Below are 25,023 nucleotides of genomic sequence, written 5' to 3'. Positions count from 1 at the left end.
TGCCGTCCCCGCCTTGCACCAGCACGTGTCACTCAACATCAGGCGGGCCCTTAGTTCCGCGCTTTGCACAAAGGTCCACTTGACCACCGACGCGTGGACAAGTGCATGCGGACAGGGACGCTACATTTCACTGACGGCCCACTGGGTGAATGTAGTTGAGGCTGGGACTGCTTCCCAAACTGGCCCGGTGTACCTCGTCTCCCCGCCTAACATTCCTGGCAGGGACACGAGAAGAACACCCCCCTCCTCCTCCTCCTCTACCGCCTCCTCCTCCGCCACCGCCTCCTCCTCCGTCACCGCCTCCTCCTCCGCTGTTAGATTGACCCCAGCTACGAGTTGGAAACGTTGCAGCACTGGCGTTGGTAGACGTCAGCAGGCTGTGCTGAAGCTGATCAGCTTGGGGGACAGACAGCACACTGCCTCCGAGGTGAGGGATGCCCTCCTCGATGAGACGGCAATATGGTTTGAGCCGCTGCACCTGGGCCCAGGCATGGTCGTTTGTGATAACGGCCGGAACCTGGTAGCAGCTCTGGAGCTTGCCGGACTCCAACATGTTCCATGCCTGGCCCACGTCTTCAACCTAGTGGTGCAACGTTTCCTAAAGAGCTACCCCAATGTTCCAGAGCTACTGGTGAAAGTGCGGCACATGTGCGCCCACTTTCGCAAGTCGACAGTAGCCGCTGCTAGCTTAAAATCTCTCCAGCAACGCCTGCATGTGCCACAACACCGGCTTTTGTGCGACTTCCCCACACACTGGAACTCAACGTTTCAGATGTTGAATAGAGTGGTTGAGCAGCAGAGACCTTTGATGGAATACCAGCTACAAAACCCTAGGGTGCCACAAAGTCAGCTGCCTCAGTTTCACATCCATGAGTGGCCATGGATGAGAGACCTTTGTGACATCCTACGGGTCTTTGAGGAGTCCACAAGGAGGGTGAGCTCTGAGGATGCGATGGTGAGCCTTACAATCCCGCTCTTGTGTGTTCTGAGAGAATCCCTGATTGACATCAGGGATAACTCAGATCACACAGAGGAGTTAGGGATAGCATCCGATCCGTCACAGCTGGAGAGTAGGTCCACACATCTGTCCGCTTCACTGCGTTTAATGGAGGAGGAGGAGGAGGAGGAGGAGGAGGAAGAAGAGTTGTCCGATGATGTGATGGTGATACAGGAGGCTTCCGGGCAACTTCGAATCGTCCCATTGTTGCAGCGCGGATGGGTAGACATGGAGGATGAGGAGGAAATGGAGATTGAACTTTCCGGTGGGGCCAGAGGAGTCATGCCAACTAACACTGTGGCAGACATGGCTGAGTTCATGTTGGGGTGCTTTACAACCGACAAGCGTATTGTCAAAATCATGGAGGACAACCAGTACTGGATCTTTGCTATCCTTGACCCCCGGTATAAAAACAACATCTCCTCTTTTATTCCGGTAGAGGGGAGGGCCAATCGCATCAATGCTTGCCACAGGCAATTGGTGCAGAATATGATGGAGATGTTTCCAGCATGTGACGTTGGCGGCAGGGAGGGCAGTTCCTCCAGTAGGCAACCAAGTTCTCACCGGTCCACACAAACGAGGGGCACACTGTCTAAGGTCTGGGACACCTTGATGGCACCCCCTCGCCAAAGTGCCGCCACGGAGGGTCCTAGTGTCACCAGGCGTGAGAAGTATAGGCGCATGTTGCGGGAATACCTTTCCGACCACAGCCCTGTCCTCTCCGACCCCTCTGCGCCCTACACGTATTGGGTGTCGAAGTTGGACCTGTGGCTTGAACTTGCCCTATATGCCTTGGAGGTGCTGTCCTGTCCTGCCGCCAGCGTCCTATCTGAGAGGGTGTTCAGTGCAGCCGGTGGCATCATCACTGACAAGCGCACCCGTCTGTCAGCTGAGAGTGCCGACCGGCTCACTTTGATAAAAATGAACCACCACTGGATAGAGCCTTCATTTTTGTGCCCACCTGTGTAAAGCACCCCAACATGAAACTCCATGTCTGTACTCAACCTCTCCAATTCCTCCGCATCCTCATACTCATCCACCATAAGCGTTGCACAATTCTGCTAATACTAGGCTCCCTCCACCCTGATTTCCCCCAACTCTGCTGGTTAGAGGCTCCCTCCACCCTGATTTCCACCAACTCTGCTGGTTAGAGGCTCCCTCCACCCTGCTTTCCCACAACTCTGCTGGTTAGAGGCTCCCTCCACCCTGCTTTCCCACAACTCTGCTGGTTAGAGGCTCCCTCCACCCTGCTTTCCCACAATTCTGCTGGTTAGAGGCTCCCTCCACCCTGCTTTCCCACAACTCTGCTGGTTAGAGGCTCCCTCCACCCTGATTTCCACCAACTCTGCTGGTTAGAGGCTCCCTCCACCCTGCTTTCCCACAACTCTGCTGGTTAGAGGCTCCCTCCACCCTGCTTTCCCACAACTCTGCTGGTTAGAGGCTCCCTCCACCCTGATTTCCACCAACTCTGCTGGTTAGAGGCTCCCTCCACCATGAATTGGTCCAAACTGGGCTGTTTAGCGGCTCCCTCCACCATGAATTGGTCCAAACTGGGGTTTTTAGAGGCTCCCTCCACCATGAATTGGTCCAAAATGGGCTGTTTAGAGGCTCCCTCCACCATGAATTGGTCCAAACTGGGGTTTTTAGAGGCTCCCTCCACCATGAATTGGTCCAAACTGGGCTGTTTAGAGGCTCCCTCCACCATGAATTGGTCCAAACTGGGGTTTTTAGAGGCTCCCTCCACCATGAATTGGTCCAAACTGGGGTTTTTAGAGGCTCCCTCCACCATGAATTTGCCCAAACTGGGCTGTTTAGAGGCTCCCTCCACCATGAATTTGCCCAAACTAAGCTGTTTAGAGGCTCCCTCCACCATGAATTGGTCCAAACTGGGGTTTTTAGAGGCTCCCTCCACCATGAATTGGTCCAAACTGGGGGTTTTTAGAGGCTCCCTCCACCATGAATTTGCCCAAACTGGGCTGTTTAGAGGCTCCCTCCATCATGAATTGGTCCAAACTGGGGGTTTTTAGAGGCTCCCTCCACCATGAATTGGTCCAAACTGGGGTTTTTAGAGGCTCCCTCCACCATGAATTGGTCCAAACTGGGCTGTTTAGAGGCTCCCTCCACCATGAATTTGCCCAAACTGGGCTGTTTAGAGGCTCCCTCCACCATGAATTGGTCCAAACTGGGGTTTTTAGAGGCTCCCTCCACCATGAATTGGTCCAAACTGGGGTTTTTAGAGGCTCCCTCCACCATGAATTTGCCCAAACTGGGCTGTTTAGAGGCTCCCTCCACCATGAATTTGCCCAAACTGAGCTGTTTAGAGGCTCCCTCCACCATGAATTGGTCCAAACTGGGGTTTTTAGAGGCTCCCTCCACCATGAATTGGTCCAAACTGGGGGTTTTTAGAGGCTCCCTCCACCATGAATTTGCCCAAACTGGGCTCTTTAGAGGCTCCCTCCATCATGAATTGGTCCAAACTGGGGTTTTTAGAGGCTCCCTCCACCATGAATTGGTCCAAACTGGGGGTTTTAGAGGCTCCCTCCACCATGAATTGGTCCAAACTGGGGTTTTTAGAGGCTCCCTCCACCATGAATTTGCCCAAACTGGGCTGTTTAGAGGCTCCCTCCACCATGAATTTGCCCAAACTGGGCTGTTTAGAGGCTCCCTCCACCATGAATTGGTCCAAACTGGGGTTTTTAGAGGCTCCCTCCACCATGAATTGGTCCAAACTGGGGGTTTTTAGAGGCTCCCTCCACCATGAATTTGCCCAAACTGGGCTGTTTAGAGGCTCCCTCCACCATGAATTGGTCCAAACTGGGGTTTTTAGAGGCTCCCTCCACCATGAATTTGCCCAAACTGGGCTGTTTAGAGGCTCCCTCCACCATGAATTTGCCCAAACTGAGCTGTTTAGAGGCTCCCTCCACCATGAATTGGTCCAAACTGGGGTTTTTAGAGGCTCCCTCCACCATGAATTGGTCCAAACTGGGGGGTTTTAGAGGCTCCCTCCACCATGAATTTGCCCAAACTGGGCTGTTTAGAGGCTCCCTCCATCATGAATTGGTCCAAACTGGGGGTTTTTAGAGGCTCCCTCCACCATGAATTGGTCCAAACTGGGGTTTTTAGAGGCTCCCTCCACCATGAATTGGTCCAAACTGGGCTGTTTAGAGGCTCCCTCCACCATGAATTTGCCCAAACTGGGCTGTTTAGAGGCTCCCTCCACCATGAATTGGTCCAAACTGGGGTTTTTAGAGGCTCCCTCCACCATGAATTGGTCCAAACTGGGGTTTTTAGAGGCTCCCTCCACCATGAATTTGCCCAAACTGGGCTGTTTAGAGGCTCCCTCCACCATGAATTTGCCCAAACTGAGCTGTTTAGAGGCTCCCTCCACCATGAATTGGTCCAAACTGGGGTTTTTAGAGGCTCCCTCCACCATGAATTGGTCCAAACTGGGGGTTTTTAGAGGCTCCCTCCACCATGCATTTGCCCAAACTGGGCTGTTTAGAGGCTCCCTCCATCATGAATTGGTCCAAACTGGGGTTTTTAGAGGCTCCCTCCACCATGAATTGGTCCAAACTGGGGGTTTTAGAGGCTCCCTCCACCATGAATTGGTCCAAACTGGGGTTTTTAGAGGCTCCCTCCACCATGAATTTGCCCAAACTGGGCTGTTTAGAGGCTCCCTCCACCATGAATTTGCCCAAACTGGGCTGTTTAGAGGCTCCCTCCATCATGAATTGGTCCAAACTGGGGGTTTTAGAGGCTCCCTCCACCATGAATTGGTCCAAACTGGGGTTTTTAGAGGCTCCCTCCACCATGAATTGGTCCAAACTGGGGTTTTTAGAGGCTCCCTCCACCATGAATTGGTCCAAACTGGGGGGTTTTAGAGTCTCCCTCCACCATGAATTTGCCCAAACTGGGCTGTTTAGAGGCTCCCTCCATCATGAATTGGTCCAAACTGGGGTTTTTAGAGGCTCCCTCCACCATGAATTGGTCCAAACTGGGGGTTTTAGAGGCTCCCTCCACCATGAATTGGTCCAAACTGGGGTTTTTAGAGGCTCCCTCCACCATGAATTTGCCCAAACTCTGCTGGTTAGAGGCTCAATCCACCCTGATTTTCAAAACAAATGTTGGTGCCAACCTCAACTTACTACAAGGGCCAAATTCACTGCTGGTGACAAGCTCTCCTCACTGCAAGTGCCAAATACACATGTTTCAAGGTGTTTTCCTACTGTCAGAGAGGTGGTATTGAGTGTGTAAAGTGTGTAGTTGTGAGGCTGTGATGTTGGGGTAATAGAGGGTCTTTGGTGTGTTAGATGCCCCCAGACATGCTTCCCCTGCTGTCCCAGTGTCATTCCAGAGGTGTTGGCATCATTTCCTGGGTTGTCATAGTGGACTTGGTGACCCTCCAGACACGGATTTGGGTTTCCCCCTTAACGAGTATCTGTTCCCCATAGACTATAATGGGGTTCGAAACCCGTTCGAACTCACGAACATTGAGCGGCTGTTCGAATCGAATTTCGAACCTCGAACATTTTAGTGTTCGCTCATCTCTAATAAGTAACATTGTTTTTTATGTTACTTTACCTCCCCTGGACCTCCGATCATTATACTCGGGGGTCTGAAAAGACTCCGAGTATAATAATGATGTTTAAGGGGCCCGTGGCATCACTTACCAATCCCAGCCTGTAGTAAATACATTGATAAGGCTCCCACTGAATAGATTCATACAATAAAGGTGTTTGCTCTTTTCTCAGTAATGCTCCTATATGTCTTCACAACTAGAAATGTCTAATAGATAATATATCCCCACTTGTGTAATTCTCCAATGGGTTCTATTGGCTAATCAACAGGAGCCTAATAGTGAAAAATTTCTTTAGGCCGAGGCCCCATGGGACGTAAACGCTGCGCGAAAAATCGCGGCGTTGTACAGTGCAGGCAAAGTGGATGGGATTCATGCGATTCCCATCCCCACTTTGCGGAAGAAATTGCAGCACGGACACGCTGCGAATTGCAAAGCCGTCGCGGCTTTGCAAATTGCAGCATATCAATTATATCTACGGAAACGCCAGTGGCTTTTCTGTAGATACAGTATAATGTTAACAGAAAGTCCGCAGAGGAAAACTCTGTGAACTTTCTCTTAAAAGCGCTGCGGAAAGAACCACAATGCGTTCAAGATTTTGTCAGTATACAATCAGTATGTGCATCAGTCCTTTTTAAAGTCTCAAACTGAATTCAAACGGATGGATCGCATACTGATGTGTGAACCAAGCATTAGGCCTTATTTACACCTGCAACAATGACAGACTACATTCAGACTTGTTATAATGGGTGCAGACCTCTGTTCTTTCCCATACTCTATTAAAGTATGTGGGTTTATGGGTCTGTGACAATCATTGACAGCTCACGGATCCACAAAAAAATATAGGACATCATTTACATTAAAAGAAAATTTGCTATTCGAATAATGGATCAATCCTGGACAGCAAACCAACCAAAGGCTCCACGTAGCAAAGTGCAGCAAAAAAAAAGCTGCAGGAAAAAAAATGTGGAAATGCATTAAGGTTTTATCCTGCAGTATTTTTCATTGCAATATTGCAGAGTTTTCCCTGGCGGACTTTCTGCCACTGCTATACATGCTTATGTGGAAAACACCAGAATGCTGTGATTTTCAAAAACTTTTCTGCTATAGATTTTTTTCTGCATTGTGTGGATGGGATTAGCCAGAATCCCATCCACTTTGCAGTTACTGTAAAATGCAGCATTTTTGCCACAGGGTTTCACAATGTGGAACTTCAGCCTTAGGCTGGGGCACCACTTTGCTAAATCACAGTGATTTGGCTGTGCCAGAAAAGCCTTGGCATAAAAACAGTGTTTTGCAGTACCTGCAAAGTGGATGGAATTCTGGCTACAAACATTGGGATCCACACATTGCAGAAAAATATCCATGGTCATGGCATATTCATATAATATTGTTTTATGATTAGAGCCAATCCATTGGTCAGAATACCTTAAGATCCTCACGATGAACCAACTGCAGCCCTGTCAGAAGGGTGGTGTCAGGCAGGAGCAGACAAAGGGCATGATTCTGACTTCTGACACTGCCTCTCCTTGGACATGAGGTACTGCCCTCCTGATATTACAGGGCATAAGGGTCAAAATATAACCGAGCTTATTGCTTGGGCACTGTGGGGGCTAGAGAGAGAAATCCAACTGTGCTGAAAGCAGTGCACAGCCCTATTAACACATGCTAAGCACTGAAATTAGTGGAGCTGGTGAAAGGTTTTCTTTACGTCACTTTACAATTTTTCCCTACAAACCTAAGCTTCTGGGCAATTAATGTAAAGATAAGATAAGATAATCCTTTAATAGTCCCACCATGGGGAAATTCAGTGTGTTACAGCAGATAGACAATACAATAATAATACAAGAAAAAAAAAAGAAAAGGTAATTGCAGCAAATCTCAATTTACTTGGAATAGAGTTAGCCTAGATGCACACGCTGAAGCTGCATAATGGCCACGAAAAAATCCACCAATCTTCATGAATCCTCCATACATTTCAGTATATGGAGGGAACCACGAAAATGGCTGAAAATGAACGTATGAACGTAGCCACTATTATTATTATTTATTCATATAGCACCATTATTTCCATGGTGCTTTACATTTGGGGGTTACATACAGTACACAATATATATTCAGGTAGATATAAACCCGCGAGGGCTTACAATCCCATTCACTAACAGGGAAACTAATGCGGCCATGTCATACCGTCATACTACGAACCCTATCATCCTACCACTACTACCCTCTCCCATGCTTACCAGAGTTATTTTCTTATATTTCCTTCTGAAGTATTTAAAAAGGAGAACTCCTCCAAGATGCAAAAACAAGCAATTTAGCAATGCAGAACAAAGGCAATATTGTTGGTCGTGTCTAACCAGCTATGTTTCTATGTCTCTTTTGAGTTTCCTTCCCCATCACAATTATATCTCAAAGCATCCCCATAACAGAAATACTGACATTTCCCATGGACAATAATTTCATCAATCACAAAAGAAGTGGTGTCCAACAGGTGAACAGATGTGGAATAAAGGTTGAAATTCTCAGCAGCAAGACTGCACTTTGACACAATAAAGTCCACTATACCAATAACTGGCCCAACAGCAGCACATATAAGTGGTGGAAGACACACTATAATCCTCTGAGGCAACTTGGACTAGTGTGATACCATAGTATAGTAAAAGTAAACTTAAAGGGTATCACCAATTATAAAACAACCTTTCATAACTGATTAGTGTAAATGAATACTAGAAACTACGAGATCGCTACCTCTCGAAATGATCCCAATATTGGTGGCAGCTGACCTAAAGGATAGAGAGATGCTGGTGTGTAGCACCAGAGAATCAGGAAAGGGAGTGTTGAAGTCCAATCCAGAAATCCAAAAGCTCCTTCACAGCAAATCAGTAGGTCAGAAACAGAGTCAGTAGCCCGGCTGTGGCCCGACATCCTGGCTGTCACGGCAACTCCTCAGAACTCATGATCTTATCACGTGGCAGGGGTCTGTGGGGTGACATGGGGGGTGGGGTGATCTTTTCCCTGGATCCCCTGGATGCCATGATCGCTTTAGATGCCATGATCTGCCAGAGTCAGAGTATCTTCCGACTTTGGCGATTGGTCCTGGCACTTGGCTGTATAACAGCTACAGCTCAGTCCCGTTAAAATGAATGAGACTGAACTGCAGCATTGCCATATGACCGACAGACATGATGTCACTTCCTGAGAAGTAATAAGCTATGTTTTCTAATCCTGCACAACACTATTAACCATCTGTGCCTGTTCCTCCTCCACAGAGGGTTCCAAATTCATGTCTATGAGCAACTTGACTACCTCATTAGGCCCAATATTCATAAAACTGCACTGACATACATTTTTTGAGTATTTGTCTGCTACCTTGACCTTTCCTGGGACCATTTTTGTCCTCTCAGTAACCTACTGACTTGCTCTGGTCATAGACTATGGCCCTCTTAACTCTGTGATCACTGGTGATGGGGGCCCCGAAGGGACAGTAAGGAGACGGCGCCCAGGAGGGAGGAAAGTGGTCAACCTGCTTATATATAGCTACCTAATGCATCTATATATAATAAACTGGGTAGATAAATATGCTACCCAGGTTAGAATATGAGAGCATAGGGTGTGTGAGATGTTCTACATTGGGTATCTGTATGTAGTGCAGTGAGTGTACTGAGCCATCCATAACTCTTGTAAGGGTTAGGGGTCTAGGAGACCAATAGCCCCAATCAATCAGGAGCCCACTGGGGTATCTATCTGCCCTCCTGTGGGCCGAAGGTCCGGCCCTGTCAGGTGTACTCTTGCAACGTCACTATCATGGGTATGTTTGTTCTACCATTCTAATTTACTTCATCTTACCATCTTCTGTTTCTTACTAGAGATGAGCGAACAGTGTTCTATCGAACACATGTTCGATCGGATATCAGGGTGTTCGCCATGTTCAAATCGAATCGAACACCACGTGGTAAAGTGCGCCAAAATTCGATTCCCCTCCCACCTTCCCTGGCGCCTTTTTTGCACCAATAACAGCGCAGGGGAGGTGGGACAGGAACTACGACACCGGGGGCATTGAAAAAAATTGGAAAAAGTCATTGGCTGCCGAAATCAGGTGACCTCCATTTTAGACGAATAGTGGATTTCAAATCCGGGTCATATGAGAATGTGAACTTTGTGACTATGAGACAGGGATAGCTGTACAGGCAGGGATAGCTAGGGATAACCTTTATTTAGGGGGGAATGTTATTAAAAATAACTTTTTGGGGCTCTATCGGGTGTGTAATTGTGATTTTTGTGAGATAAACTTTTTCCCATAGGGATGCATTGGCCAGCGCTGATTGGCCGAATTCCGTACTCTGGCCAATCAGTGCTGGCCAATGCATTCTATTAGCTTGATGAAGCAGAGTGTGCACAAGGGTTCAAGCGCACCCTCGGCTCTGATGTAGCAGAGCCGAGGCTGCACAAGGGTTCAAGCGCACCCTCGGCTCTGATGTAGGAGAGCCGAGGGTGCACTTGAACCCTTGTGCACCCTCAGCTCTGCTACATCAGAGCCGAGGGTGCGCTTGAACCCTTGTGCACACTCTGCTTCATCAAGCTAATAGAATGCATTGGCCAGCGCTGATTGGCCAATGTATTCTATTAGCCTGATGAAGTAGAGCTGAATGTGTGTGCTAAGCACACACATTCAGCTCTACTTCATCGGGCTAATAGAATGCATTGGCCAGCGCTGATTGGCCAGAGTACGGAACTCGACCAATCAGCGCTGGCTCTGCTGGAGGAGGCGGAGTCTAAGATCGCTCCACACCAGTCTCCATTCAGGTCCGACCTTAGACTCCGCCTCCTCCGGCAGAGCCAGCGCTGATTGGCCGAAGGCTGGCCAATGCATTCCTATGCGAATGCAGAGACTTAGCAGTGCTGAGTCAGTTTTGCTCAACTACACATCTGATGCACACTCGGCACTGCTACATCAGATGTAGCAATCTGATGTAGCAGAGCCGAGGGTGCACTAGAACCCCTGTGCAAACTCAGTTCACGCTAATAGAATGCATTGGCCAGCGCTGATTGGCCAATGCATTCTATTAGCCCGATGAAGTAGAGCTGAATGTGTGTGCTAAGCACACACATTCAGCACTGCTTCATCACGCCAATACAATGCATTAGCCAGTGCTGATTGGCCAGAGTACGGAATTCGGCCAATCAGCGCTGGCTCTGCTGGAGGAGGCGGAGTCTAAGGTCGGACCTGAATGGAGACTGGTGTGGAGCGATCTTAGACTCCGCCTCCTCCAGCAGAGCCAGCGCTGATTGGTCGAGTTCCGTACTCTGGCCAATCAGCGCTGGCCAATGCATTCTATTAGCCCGATGAAGTAGAGCTGAATGTGTGTGCTTAGCACACACATTCAGCTCTACTTCATCAGGCTAATAGAATATATTGGCCAATCAGCGCTGGCCAATGCATTCTATTAGCTTGATGAAGCAGAGTGTGCACAAGGGTTCAAGCGCACCCTCGGCTCTGATGTAGCAGAGCCGAGGCTGCACAAGGGTTCAAGTGCACCCTCGGCTCTCCTACATCAGAGCCGAGGGTGCGCTTGAACCCTTGTGCAGCCTCGGCTCTGCTACATCAGAGCCGAGGGTGCGCTTGAACCCTTGTGCACACTCTGCTTCATCAAGCTAATAGAATGCATTGGCCAGCACTGATTGGCCAGAGTACGGAATTCGGCCAATCAGCGCTGGCCAATGCATTCTATTAGCCCGATGAAGTAGAGCTGAATGTGTGTGCTAAGCACACACATTCAGCACTGCTTCATCACGCCAATACAATGCATTAGCCAGTGCTGATTGGCCAGAGTACGGAATTCGGCCAATCAGCGCTGGCTCTGCTGGAGGAGGCGGAGTCTAAGATCGCTCCACACCAGTCTCCATTCAGGTCCGACCTTAGACTCCGCCTCCTCCAGCAGAGCCAGCGCTGATTGGCCGAATTCCGTACTCTGGCCAATCAGCACTGGCTAATGCATTGTATTGGCTTGATGAAGCAGTGCTGAATGTGTGTGCTTAGCACACACATTCAGCTCTACTTCATCGGGCTAATAGAATGCATTGGCCAGCGCTGATTGGCCGAATTCTGTACTCTGGCCAATCAGCACTGGCTAATGCATTGTATTGGCTTGATGAAGCAGTGCTGAATGTGTGTGCTTAGCACACACATTCAGCTCTACTTCATCGGGCTAATAGAATGCATTGGCCAATCAGCGCTGGCCAATGCATTCTATTAGCGTGAACTGAGTTTGCACAGGGGTTCTAGTGCACCCTCGGCTCTGCTACATCAGATTGCTACATCTGATGTAGCAGTGCCGAGTGTGCATCAGATGTGTAGTTGAGCAAAACTGACTCAGCACTGCTAAGTCTGCATTCGCATAGGAATGCATTGGCCAGCCTTCGGCCAATCAGCGCTGGCTCTGCCGGAGGAGGCGGAGTCTAAGGTCGGACCTGAATGGAGACTGGTGTGGAGCGATCTTAGACTCCGCCTCCTCCAGCAGAGCCAGCGCTGATTGGTCGAGTTCCGTACTCTGGCCAATCAGCACTGGCCAATGCATTTCTATGGGGAAAAGTTAGCTTGCGAAAATCGCAAACTGACAGGGATTTCCATGAAATAAAGTGACTTTTATGCCCCCAGACATGCTTCCCCTGCTGTCCCAGTGTCATTCCAGGGTGTTGGTATCATTTCCTGGGGTGTCATAGTGGACTTGGTGACCCTCCAGACACGAATTTGGGTTTCCCCCTTAACGAGTTTATGTTCCCCATAGACTATAATGGGGTTCGAAACCCATTCGAACACTCGAACAGTGAGCGGCTGTTCGAATCGAATTTCGAACCTCGAACATTTTAGTGTTCGCTCATCTCTATTTCTTACCTGACTCTCTCTTCTCCCCTGTGTTCATGTAGTAGAGACACACCCTTATTTGCTTCATGTAGGCTTGATTACTCTTGCATGCCATATTTTATGGCGTGGTGTCACTACACAGTCCGCAGGTATTTGTTGTAACCATCCTGTAACTTTATAGGGGTCACTATTTGTTTGGACATATATGTATTTATACTGTCTTTTGAGTGATCTCTTTGTGAACACTTGCTTTAACCTATACGCTTTATTATGAGTCACTCCTAAATATGTTTGTATATACTGTGTATATATATATATATATATATATATATATATATATATATATATATATATATACAGTCCTATGAAAAAGTTTGGGCACCCCTATTAATCTTAATCATTTTTAGTTCTAAATATTTTGGTATTTGCAACAGCCATTTCAGTTTGATATATCTAATAACTGATGGACACAGTAATATTTCAGGATTGAAATGAGGTTTATTGTACTAACAGAAAATGCGCAATATGCATTAAACCAAAATTTGACCGGTGCAAAAGTATGGGCACCTCAACAGAAAAGTGACATTAATATTTAGTACATCCTCCTTTTGCAAAGATAACAGCCTCTAGTCGCTTCCTGTAGCTTTTAATCAGTTCCTGGATCCTGGATAAAGGTATTTTGGACAAACAATTCAAGTTCAGTTAAGTTTGATGGTCGCCGAGCATGGACAGCCCGCTTCAAATCATCCCACAGATGTTCAATGATATTCAGGTCTGGGGACTGGGATGGCCATTCCAGAACATTGTAATTGTTCCTCTGCATGAATGCCTGAGGATTTGGAGCGGTGTTTTGGATCATTGTCTTGCTGAAATATCCATCCCCGGCGTAACTTCAACTTTGTCACTGATTCTTGAACATTATTCTCAAGAATCTGCTGATACTGAGTGGAATCCATGCGACCCTCAACTTTAACAAGATTCCCGATGCCGGCATTGGCCACACAGCCCCAAAGCATGATGGAACCTCTACCAAATTTTACAGTGGGTAGCATGTGTTTTTCTTGGAATGCTGTTTCTTTTTGGACGCCATGCATAACGCCTTTTTTATAACCAAACAACTCAATTTTTGTTTCCAAAATGAAGCTGCCTTGTCCAAATGTGCTTTTTCATACCTCAGGCAACTCTATTTGTGGCGTACGTGCAGAAACGGCTTCTTTCTCATCACTCTCCCATACAGCTTCTATTTGTGCAAAGTGCGCTGTATAGTTGACCGATGCACAGTGACACCATCTGCAGCAAGATGATGCTGCAGCTCTTTGGAGGTGGTCTGTGGATTGTCCTTGACTGTTCTCACCATTCTTCTTCTCTGCCTTTCTGATATTTTTCTTGGCCTGCCACTTCTGGGCTTAACAAGAACTGTCCCTGTGGTCTTCCATTTCCTTACTATGTTCCTCACAGTGGAAACTGACAGGTTAAATCTCTGAGACAACGTTTTGTATCCTTCCCCTGAACAACTATGTTGAACAATCTTTGTTTTCAGATCATTTGAGAGCGGGCTGTCCATGTTCGGCGACCATCAAACTTAACTGAACTTGAATTGTTTTGTAGAAAGAAATGGTCCAAAATACCTTCATCCAGGATCCAGGAACTGATTAAAAGCTACAGGAAGCGACTAGAGGCTGTTATCTTTGCAAAAGGAGGATGTACTAAATATTAATGTCACTTTTCTGTTGAGGTGCCCATATTTTTGCACCGGTCAAATTTTGGTTTAATGCATATTGCGCATTTTCTGTTAGTACAATAAACCTCATTTCAATCCTGAAATATTACTGTGTCCATCAGTTATTAGGTATATCAAACTGAAATGGCTGTTGCAAACACCAAAATATTTAGAACTAAAAATGATTAAGATTAATAGGGGTGCCCAAACTTTTTCATAGGACTGTATATATATATATATATATATATATATATATATATATATATATATATATATATGCATTATGTATATAGTTTATGGTATATTTGTTTAATTTTATTGTGTGTTTCATATACTTACCCATGTACATTTATATACACCTGTCCTAGCTGGGCTCTTCAGCCTGATAGCATTTGTCCTCCCTCTCATTTTTAATATTGTTATTTAATAGAGATGAGCGAACAGTGAAATATTCGATATTCGTTATTCGATTCGAATAGCCGCTCAATATTTGACTATTTGAATGAATATCGAACCCCATTATAGTCAATGGGAAAAATGCTTCGTTTCAGGGGAACCCACAATTCGACTCAGGAGGGTCACCAAGTCCACTATGACACCTCAGCAAATGATGCCAACACCTCTGGAATGCAACTGGGACAGCAGGGGAAGCATGCCTGGGGGCATCTAACAAGCCCAAGTCACAGTTTAACCCCACCATCACAGCCTATCAACTACACACTTTCCACACTCAAAAAAACCTCTATCAAAGTGGGAAACTACCTGGAAACCTTTCCTCCCCAACTGGATGAACAGAAAACCAAATTTTACTATAATGAAAACTTAACAAGCACCCCTTTAAATCACGTTGCCCATGACAACCACAGATGGAATATACAATGAAAAATTCAACAGTACCCACCCTTAACTGTCATTATGGATGTGTGTGATGTGCTAAGACCTTCAAAAATTCACTTTTCTGGCCCTTAGCATGAGCCCTTCCAAATTAAGTTACAGGCCCTTAAGCTGAGCTACCAGCAGAGATTGAGGCCCTTCAGGTGACTTCAGCCTTTTACCTACAGAGTTTTAGGCCGTTTAACTTAGTTCAGCCTTGCACCAGCAGAGTTTTTTGCCCTTTGGGTGAGTAGAGCCTTGCACCAGCAGAGTTTTTTGCCCTTTGGGTGAGTTGAGCCTTGCACCAGCAGAGTGTTAGCCCCTTTAAAATTGTTAGCCCCTAAAACGGTGGTTCCAGAACCATCACTCTCATTGTGTGGGATTGATGCAGTGGATTGGAATGAGAACCCAGACATTGACCTTGATTGGGATTGTGAAATTGATAACATTTTGGCATCAAGTCCTGGGGGTAACTTTTATTTAGAGGACCGCAAAGGTGGAGAATTGGCTGCAACTACTACTACCTGTAATGGTCCTTTAATATCGGACTCTACATTACCTCTACAGCAGGCATGTCAGGGTACCCCGAGGGCCACATGAGTAACAAGAGGTTGTTGCGAGGGCCGCACACAGCAGCTAATAGCTAGGGCCTAGGGGACTGATCACTAATACCATGCATCACAAAAATCCTGCATTTCTATTGCAGGCTACATAGAGTAGCCTACAATAGAAAGTATAGAATGAAAGGCTGGAGCCTCACAAGGCTCCCGGCTGCCATAAAAATGCACGCAGGCCCCAAATTTTTCTCCGGGTGCCTGCGATTGCCGGTAAAATGGCAACCTCAGTTAAAGTTTACAGACACCATTATTGTGTTGGAGTGCTGGGGAAGGGTTGGAGTGCTGGGGAAGGGGGGGCTGGGGGAGGGGGGCTTCTGGATGTCTGGCCCTTCCTTGGGCCTGAGGACTGTTTTTTCCCACCCACTTGCAATTCTTGCACTTGGGGGTTAATAGGAGCACTACAGACTGTAATGCTCCAATTAACCCCCAAGTGAAAGAATTACAAGGTGGTTGAAAAAAAACAGTCCTCAAGCCCAAGGAAGGGTCAGACAGACATCAAAAAGCTCCCCTCCCCCAGCACCCCAACCCTTCCCCAGCACTCCAACCCCCCTCCCCCCCATCATCATAAGTCTAGTATTTATCCCCTATCCTTGGGATAGGGGTTAAATACTTGAAAAATCACAATTTCTTCTGCAGAAGCTTACCTGCTTCTGCTCTTCAGCCTGCGCAGCGGTCTTGTGAGACCGCGTAGGACGCAGGCACACGTCAGGTGCGGGCCTGATTATGTGGCCACGTCACCCGGCGTGTGGGGAGGAGGGGGCGGAGTGGAGGGAGGAGGGGGTGGAGCGGAGCAGGCAGAGAGCAGGCAGGGAGACCTGCTCTCTGTGAAGGGTGAGGGGCGGCCGCTGGAGCAGCTCTGCGTCCAGCAGGGCCGCCCCAATCCACCGCTCACTTTCCTTGTACATCTGCGGTCCGCACAAAAGTCTCAAACTTTGTCTCTAAAGTTTAGAGACAAAGTTTGAGACTTTTGTGCAGGCCGCAGATATGCCTCTAAAGGGCCGCATGCGGCCCGTGGGCCGCATGTTTGACATGCCTGCTCTACAGGGTTCTGATCAGGTGTTAATAGTCCAAACAACATGCTCCAGTACTTTAGATGTAGATCAGAAACCACTTTCCCTTCCGACACCAGATTTAACCAAGCTTCATCATCATCCTGCTAAGATGGAGCTACTAAAGGAAACCTTGCCTTCCAAGGCATGTTTTGGAGCTGTGACTGAGCCAAATCTAAACACAGAGTCCTTTGGAACCGAGCAAAATTCACCAACAGTGTTTTTGGCCCTTAGGGTGAGTTGAGCCTTGCACCAGCACGTGTCCCGTAATATCAGGCGGGCCCTAAGTTCTGCGCTTTGCACAAAGTTCTACTTGACCACCAATGCGTACACAAGTGCATGCGGCCAGGGACGCTTCATCTCAATCACGGCACACTGGCTGAATGTAGTTAAGGCTGGGACCAGGTTGCAAACTGTGGCGGCCTGCCTTGTCTCCCCGCCCAATATTCCTGGCAGGAGTGCTGAAACACCACCCTCCTCCTCCTCCGTTAAATCGACTTCAGCTACGAGCCGGAAACGCTGCAACACTGGCATGGGGAGACATCAGCAGGCCGTGCTGAGGCTCATCAGCTTGAGGGACAGACAGCACACTGCCTCCGAGGTGAGGGATGCCATCCTGAATGATATGGCAATGTGTTTTTCCCCGCTGCACCTGGGGCAAGGCATTTTTGTCGTGTGTGATAATAGACCACGGTCCAACACGGTCCATGCCTGGCCCACGTTTTCAACTTATTGGTGCAATGGTTTTTAAAAACATACCCCAATTTACACGAGCTACTGGTTAAAGTGCTTTGGCAAGTCTACACTAGCTGCTGCTAGCCTCAATACTTTCCAGCAACGCCTACATCTGCCTGAAGCACCGGTTGTTGTGCAAGGTCACCACAAACTGAAACCCTAGATACCATATGTTGAGCAAGGTGTGTGAGCAGCAGAGACCTTTGATGGAGTTCCATCTCCAAAACCTAAGGGTTCATCAAAGTCAGCTCCCTCAGTTTCTGCACCATGAGTGACCATGGGTGGCAGACTTATGTGAAATCCTATCCCATCCTTTCCACTGGACAAGAAACATTAGTATGCGCTAATCACAATTCCTGATATGACAGCTGTGTTAAGCAGGGTGCAGGGTACAACGCAGACCAGGCCCGAGCACCAGGAACAGGTGTTACAATGGCTAGCGGATAATGCATCCAGCTGCTTTTCCAGCAGCCGGTCAGCCACTACCTGCAGTCGTGTTCATACCCAACAGTCCACTGGACACTTTACAAATTCACTAGAACCTCTATGAAAATGGATAAATAATTGGAAACCTTCTTTCCTCTACATTAATATGGACATAAACATAACTGTAAACCGAAAGAAACATTAGCATGCGCACATCACAATTCTTGATATGACAGCTGAGTTAAGCAGGGGGCATGCAAACCAGGCCTGAGCACCAGGAACAGGTGTTACAATGGCTAGCGGATAATGCTTCCAGCTGCTTTTCCACCAGCCAGTCAGCCACTACCTGCAGTCGTGTTCATACCCAAGAGTCTGCCCCTCCTTCCTTCCAACATGCCCAGTCTTCCCAACAGAGTCATCTCACCCTAGCCCCCTCCCAGGATCTATTTTCGGATGCTTTTACTGTCTCTCCCTCTGTTGAACCACTTCCCGAATCCCAGGAGCTACCAGACGACTTTGTGTGTCCTGATACCCAAATACTGGAGCATCCGCCATTTCCTACCAATTTTGTGGTTGTCGACCCGCAACCGGCGTTTCTGGGCCTCAGTGACGATGACGAGGCACAGTTTCCATCAAGGCAAGCTGTGGTTATGTGCGGTTTGCAGTAAGGGGAGAGTGAGCAATTAGAAGAGGAGTTGGTGGATGACGAGGCCACCGACCCGACATAAACAGGGGTGATGTCTAGTGGGGAAAGCAGTGTAGATGTGGAAGGAAGCTAAGCAGGAAAAAAGGTGGCTAGAGGCAGAGGCATGGACAGGGTTGATGTCTCGCGCAAAACTCGCCCATGTTGGCAGACTTATTCCTCCAATAGGTTAACAACTGCTATCCGGTCCACACCCACCAGGGGCACACTCTCCAAGGTCTGGGACATGCTAATGGCACCCCCTGGCCAAACTACCGCCACAAAGGGGCCTAGTGTCACCAGGAGGGACAAGTATAGGCGCATGTTGCGGGAGTACCTGGCTGACCCCAGCCCTGTCCTCTCCGATCCCTCTGCGCCCTACACTTATTGGGTCTCCAGGTTGGATTTGTGGCTGGAGCTTGCGCTATACACCTTGGAGGTCCTTTCCTGCCCTGACGCCAGCGTGCTATCAGAAAGTGTCTTCAGCACAGCCGGTGGCATCATCACGGATAAGCACAGCCGGCTGTCAGCTGACAGTGCTGACCTGCTGACTTTCATCAAAATGAACAGCCAATGTATAGACCCATCAATTACATGTCAGTTACATGACAAATTTAGTGCGGTTTGCATACTTTGCAAGTCTAAACTGAGTAGGGGCTCTGAAAAGAGCAACCTTACACCTCTTGCATGCGCTGTCATTTGGAAGGCAAGCCCTGGGCTCAGTGGGAGAGAGAAAACGCAGGACAATCGTCGCCCAACGTTGCAGACACTGCCTCTTCCACTGTTTACAGTTCTGGTGCTGCAGTCCAGACCACCAGCCTGGACACCTACACATCTGTCTATGACACTTTGGGGAGTTCACTCCCATCCGCCCTTTTTGCCTGCACTATCATGCACCTCTTCCCAGACACTCCCCATCTCCCAGGAGTTTGATTGCAGGCAGAAGTACAGCGCAGGCCACCCACATGCCCAAGCCTTCAACGGCCTCATCTAAAAACTGCTGACCCTGGAGATGTTGGCGTTTATGCTTCTGGATACTCAGGCCTTCCGTCACTACATGGCAGCTGTGGCACTTCGCTATGCTGGGCCTAGCCGTTACTACTTCTCTTGGTGTGCTGTCCCTGCCTGGCGCCTGCATGTGTCCCATAACATCAGCATTAAAAAAAGTTTGACCATACATGGCCTGACTGTGTCTACCACTTATCTTTGGGGGGTACAGCATGGGAAAGCTGGATTTCGCGTATATAGACAGATTGAATTGTTGTGTATCACACTTAAGTTTTGGGGGGGTAAACCCCTAAAAATTGGATTGAGCTTATATAGCTTGACTGAATTGCTGTGTATCCCAGGTACGTTTTGGGGGTACAGCATTAAAAACAGGTTTGACCATACATGGACTGACTGAATTGCTGTGTATACCACTTAGCTTTGGGGGGTACAGCATTAAAAACAGGTTTGACCATACATGGACTGAATGAATGGCTGTCTCCCACTTAGCTTTGGGGTGGGGGGTAGACCCTTAAAAATTGTAATGAGCTTATATAGCCTGATTGAATTGGTGTGTATCCCAGGTATGTTTTGGGGTTACACACCGTGAAAAACTGGATTGAGTGTATATAGCTTGAATGAATTGCTGTGTATCCCAGGTAGGTTTTGGGGTTACACACCGTGAATATCTGGATTGAGTGTACAAAGCCTGACTGAATTTCTGTGTATCCCACCTAGGTTTTAGGGTTACACACCATGAATATCTGGATTGAGAGTACATAGCCTGACTGAATTTCTGTGTATCCCTGTTAGGTGTTTGGGGGGATACAGCCTGCAAAGCTGGGATGAGCTTATATATCTGGACTGAATTGCTCTGTATCCCTGTTATGGGGGGACACCGTCTGCAAAGATGGGTTGAGCTTATTTATCTGGACTGAATTGCTCTGGATCGCTGTTATGTGGGGGACACCGCCTGCAAAGATGGGTTAAGCTTAAATATCTGGACTGAATTGCTCTGTATCCCTGTTATGGGGGGGGGGGGGGGACACACCACCTGCAAAGCTGGGTTGAGCTTATATATCTGAACTGAATTGCTCTGTGTCCCTGTTATGGGGGGGACACCGCCTGCAAAGCTGGGTTGAGCTTATATATCTGGACTGAATTGCTCTATGTCCCTGTTTTGGGGGGACACCGCCTGCAAAGCTGGGTTGAGCTTATTTATCTAGTGGTAATTTTTGATTATTTCTTGTGCTCTATTCATTTTGTTAGTTTTTGGTAGTCTCTCCTGTGGGCCAGTCTGACCCTGTTTACTTTTCAGGATAAGCAGGAAATACCAGCTTTCTTTATAATGAAAAGGTCATAGTGACTGAAACAAGGTCATGAAACATAGGATGCAGCAAAACCAAAAATATATATGAGTGGGGGTCAATGATTTTCTTTCTCTGTGAGTCTTGGGAGAGTTTAAACAGCTTTTTTTTACATGAAAGTGCTAAATCAAATGATAGAAAACTATATATCTCTGAGCCCATCATTTTCCCCTTATCATCTGCTGCACATAGATACATATCGGAAAGATCCACTTTAAAGTCTAGGACCCAGGACTGCTTGCCTTTCACCGATTCACTATTGTTGCCTGTATACCATATTATGCAATATATACACCTCGATCAGCCATAGCATTGAATGGTGGAGTAAATAACATTGACTATCTCATGACAATGACAAGGTTTGGGGAACATTAGAAGGAATGGATGACAAAGTGAGACAGAACATACAATGAGTCGCAGCTTGCTGAGTATAAAGCTGTGCAGTAGCATAGTCCACAATATTGGGCAGGTGATTTTACTGTTAGGGTTGATCGGAGTAAGTGAGAAACACAAAGTAGCTGCTGGAGAGCAAGAAGACAACGTGGTGTATTTTCACAGTAGCCTACCTTTGTCTGATATAATAATCATACAGTATAGGAAGAGAAAGATGTGTTAGGCTGTATTCACACAGAGTAACGCCAGGCGTTTTTTGTGTGTTTTTTGCACATAGCGCCGCGTTTACGCTGCGTATACGCGGCGTTAACGTGGCGCTAAGCGGCGTAAACATGGCGCTATGTGCAAAAAACACACAAAAAACGCCTGGCGTTACTCTGTGTGAATACAGCCTTAGAGTGCCCAACTGCGCATGCAATAATGCGCAAATATTCAGAATTCAATGTATTTCAATATATTTTTATGCACTGTTCACAGTCAGAAACAAAACAGGCAAATTCCTATTTATCACGTGTAAATCTATTACCGATTTTTGACTATGATAGGACCTAAGTCTGAGTTGAAAACTAATACAAAGGATGAAGTGTTAATACTTGGATATTGTACAAGGAAATAAATGTTCTTGGGAATTACCCTGCAAAGGAATTATTGCTAAACACCAGGTTGTTTGCATTGTTCTCTTGGCTTTGATTCTGCAACACTCTTATAATGAATTCTCCATTAATCCCGGTGATGTTTCCGGGAGTACATATTTGGGTCACTGACTTTGTTTATCCATTGCATTGTACAATTAATAGCATTTTTCTTAAGTCCTTCAATATAGTGAAATGCAGTATTGTTATGAAAATGTCTCAGCAAGTATCCTTCATCCATATCAGACAGGGTGATGGGCAGCATTTAAGAATAATACATTTACTTCTAACTTTCAGCTAGAGGGAAAAGAAGCATCATGGCCTATCTTCAGTCTAATTCTGCCTTGCCTACCCTATTGAAATGAATGGGAGGCACAACATAAAAGCTAGCCTCTTTGAAGCAGTTTTGTAAAATACACTCCAAAAACCATCTAAAAAAATGCTATTTTTTTCTGCCTCCAATTCATTTCAATGGAGCCTGCAAGGCAGACTCCACCTGAATATAAGTCATGACTAGAGATGAGCGAACACCATTCGATTGAATAGGTATTCGATCGAACATCAGGCCATTCGTGGTATTCGCTCCCAATCGAATACCAGGCCGCATATGCAGTAAAAATTTATATCCCCTCCCACCTTCCCTGGTGCGTTTTGTGCGCGTTAGGGTTGTCCCCCCACAAAATAGCAGAAATCCACAGCAGTTACTTCTTGCTATATACGTGCAAACCAGCTTTTCTTAGGACCCGAAAAGAGATCCTGGGAGGGGGCAAGGGTGGGATGAGTCTGTTGGGAAGATTGGGCATGTCAGGAGGAAGGAGGGGCAGACTGTTGGGTATGAACACGACTGCAGGTAGTGGCTGACCGGCTGCTGGAAAAGCAGCTGGATGCATTATCCGCTAGCCATTGTAACACCTGTTCCTGGTGCTCGGGCCTGGTCTGCGTTGTACCCTGCACCCTGCTTAACGCAGCTGTCATATCAAGAATTGTGATGAGCGCATGCTAATGTTTCTTGTCCAGTGGAAAGGATGGGATAGGATTTCACATAAGTCTGCCACCCATGGGCACTCATGGTGCAGAAACTGAGGGAGCTGACTTTGATGAACCCTTGGGTTTTGTAGACAGAACTCCATCAAAGGTCTCTGCTGCTCACACACCCTGCTCAACATACGGTACGCTAGGGATTCAGCGTGTGGTGACTTCGCACAACAGCTGGTGCTTCAGGCAGATGTAGGCGTTGCTGGAGTGTATTGAGACTAGCACCAGGTATTGTAGACTTGCCAAAGTGGGAGCACAAGCGCCACACTTTAACCAGTAGCTTGTGTAAATTGGGGTAAGTTGTTAGAAACCGTTGCATCAATGATTTGAAAACATAGGCCATGTGTGGACTGTGTTTGAGTCTGGCAAGCTCCAGATCTGCTACCAGGTTCCGGCCATTATCACATACGCTAACCTGCACCGGGGCCGAGGTGCAGCGGGGCAAAAAACATTGCCATCTCATCCAGGATGGCATCCCTGACCTCGTAGGCACTGTGCTGTCTGTCCCCCAAGCTGATGAGCTTCAGCACGGCCTGCTGATGTCTCCCCATGCCAGTGTTGCAGCGTTTCCAGCTCGTAGCTGGCGTCGATTTAACGGTGGTGGAGGAGGAGGAGGAGGGTGGTGTTTTAGCACTCCTGCCAGGAATATTGGGCGGGGAGACAAGGAAGGCCACCACAGTTTGCGACCTGGTACCAGCCTCAAGTACATTAAGCCAGTGTGCCGCAATTGAGATGCAGCGTCCCTGGCCGCATGCACTTGTCCACGCGTCGGTGGTCAAGTGGAACTTTGTGCAACTTAGCGCAGAACTTAGGGCCCGCTTGATGTTACAGGCCACGTGCTGGTGCAAGGCTCAACTCACCCTAAGGGCCAAAAACACTGCTGGTGAATTTTGTTCAGTTCCAAAGGACTCTGTGTTTAGATTTGGCTCAGTCGCAGCTCCAGGACATGCCTTGGAAGGCAAGGTTTTCGTTAGTGGCTTCATCTCAGCAGGATGATGATGATGATGATGATGATGATGAAGCTTTGTTAAATATGGTGTTGGAAGGGAAAGTGGTTTCTGATCTACAGCTAAAGTACTGGAGCATGTTGTTTGGACTATTAACACCTGATCAGAACCCTCTAGAGGTAATGTAGAGTCTGATATTAGAGGACCATTACCAGTAGTAGTGGTTGCAGCCAATTCTCCGCCTTTGTGGTCTTCTAAATAAAAGTTACCCCCAGGACTTGATACCAAAATGTTATCAATTTCACAATCAAAATCAAGGTCAATGTCTGGGTCCTCAGTCCAATTCACTGCATCAATCCAACACAATGAGAGTGATGGTTGTGGAACCACCGTTTTAGGGACTAAGAATTTTAAAGGGGCTAACACTCTGCTGGTGCAAGGCTCAACTCACCCAAAGGGCCTAAAACTCTGCAGGTAGAAAGCTGAAGTAACCTGAAGGGCCTCAATCTCTGCTGGTAGCTCAGCTTAAGGGTGTGTAACTTAATTTGGAAGTGCTCACGTTAAGGGCCATAAAAGTGAATTTTGGAGGGTCTTACCATATCACACACACACACACACACACACACACACACACACACACACATCCATCCACAATGACATTTCAGGGTGGGTACTGATGGATTTCCCATTGCCTATTCCATCTGTGGTTGTCATGGGCAACGTGATTTAAAGGGGTGCTTGTTAATGTTTGTTGAGCTTTAATTGGGGTTTGTGTCCATCCATTTGGGGAATAAAGAAGTTTTCCAAGTATTTTCCCACTTTTATAGAGGTTTTTTTGAGTGTGGAAAGTGTGTAGTTGATAGGCTATATCTAGACATATCTGAAGAAGAAGCCAGAGTAAGCTTCGAAACGTCATATTCTGTCATCATTATGAGTTAGCCATTAAAAAAAAGGTATCACCTACTGAAGACTTTCAAGTTTTTTTGTTTTTTTTTAATATTTCATAACCACTGGCTAACACGGTACAAAAACAAACATTTTCCTTATACCAAATGGAGGATACCAGAATCTACCAGAATTTTAAGGACCTAAAGACGCTTCTGAAGAAACGGGCACAACTGG

At 47.2% G+C, this 25,023-nt stretch overlaps 1 protein-coding gene across 1 annotated transcript in view; it reads left to right on the top strand.

Annotated features, from left to right (window-relative positions):
• LOC142194792 (polymeric immunoglobulin receptor-like) overlaps positions 1-25,023 on the top strand; it is a 69,077-nt gene that overhangs the window by 12,583 nt on the left and 31,471 nt on the right. The gene's annotated exons all lie outside the window — the stretch shown is intronic.

Source organism: Leptodactylus fuscus, chromosome 2 (assembly GCF_031893055.1).
Source record: "Leptodactylus fuscus isolate aLepFus1 chromosome 2, aLepFus1.hap2, whole genome shotgun sequence".
Classification (NCBI taxonomy): Eukaryota; Metazoa; Chordata; class Amphibia; order Anura; family Leptodactylidae; genus Leptodactylus; species Leptodactylus fuscus.
This window is presented reverse-complemented; position numbering and strand designations above follow the sequence as displayed.